Genomic DNA, 1,053 nt, shown 5'->3' with positions numbered 1-1,053 from the left:
CAGCTGCAATTGCAGGTTTTCAAACAGAGATGGCGACAAAGAGGCAAAACTTACGGACTGCAGCTTTAAATGAGGAAAGACTGAAACTTCCAAAAATCTTCGTCAACATTTTGTTTTTTATATATCTAATCAAAAATCAAATCTTACAAAAATAATATATAACAGTAGTGTATATTTGAATCCCACTGAATCATTAGATCAAATCATGCTAATAAAAAAAGACAAAAAAAAAAGACTACGGAGTACAACTGATACATTTTTAGGATTCTTTGATGAATAGAAAGTTTAAAAGAACAGCACTGGTTTGAAAAATAAATATTTTGTAACATTATAAAAGTCTTTACTGCCTCTTTTGATCAATTAAATGCATACTTGCTGAATAAAAGTAAAAATAAGAATAAATAAGAATAAATTAAAAGTCTCAGGAACCGCACGCCAGTGGTTTGAGTCTTACCTCTCAGATAGGTCCTTCAAGGTATCTTGGAGAGGTGAGGTGTCCAAGTCGCAACATCTAGCTACTGGGGTGCCTCAGGGCTCAGTACTTGGACCACTTCTCTTCTCTGTCTACATGGCATCACTAGGTTCTGTCATTCAGAAACATGGCTTTTCATATCACTGCTATGCTGATGACACTCAACTCTACTTCTCATTCCATCCTGATGATCCGACGATAGCTGCTCGCATCTCAGCATGTCTAACAGACATTTCTTGTTGGATGACAGACCATCACCTTCAACTCAACCTGGCTTATTGTCCTCATTTGTAAGTCGCTTTGGATAAAAGCGTCTGCTAAATGACTAAATGTAAATGTAAATGTAAAAGTATTCATTTACAAATAAAATTCTTACTGACCCCAAATTGTAATGTAATTTAATTCTGTAAATTAAAAAAAGGAATTGAAAAGCAGCTTTATGTTATAATATAGAAAATATTACAGTCACTAAAGCAAAAGTGAGACCACTTTTAAATCAATTTTGAACTTAATTCAAATTAGGGCTGCACGATTAATCGCATGCGATATTTAACGCGCATCTTATCAGTAAAGACAGTTCT

General features: G+C 34.2%; 1 protein-coding gene across 5 annotated transcripts in view; it reads right to left on the bottom strand.

Moving 5' to 3' along the window:
* LOC107677300 (ras suppressor protein 1-like) overlaps positions 1 to 1,053 on the bottom strand; it is a 41,317-nt gene that overhangs the window by 26,517 nt on the left and 13,747 nt on the right. The gene's annotated exons all lie outside the window — the stretch shown is intronic.

This window comes from Sinocyclocheilus anshuiensis, unplaced genomic scaffold (assembly GCF_001515605.1).
Source record: "Sinocyclocheilus anshuiensis isolate Anshui unplaced genomic scaffold, SAMN03320099.WGS_v1.1 scaffold392, whole genome shotgun sequence".
NCBI classification, from domain to species: domain Eukaryota; kingdom Metazoa; phylum Chordata; class Actinopteri; order Cypriniformes; family Cyprinidae; genus Sinocyclocheilus; species Sinocyclocheilus anshuiensis.
This window is presented reverse-complemented; position numbering and strand designations above follow the sequence as displayed.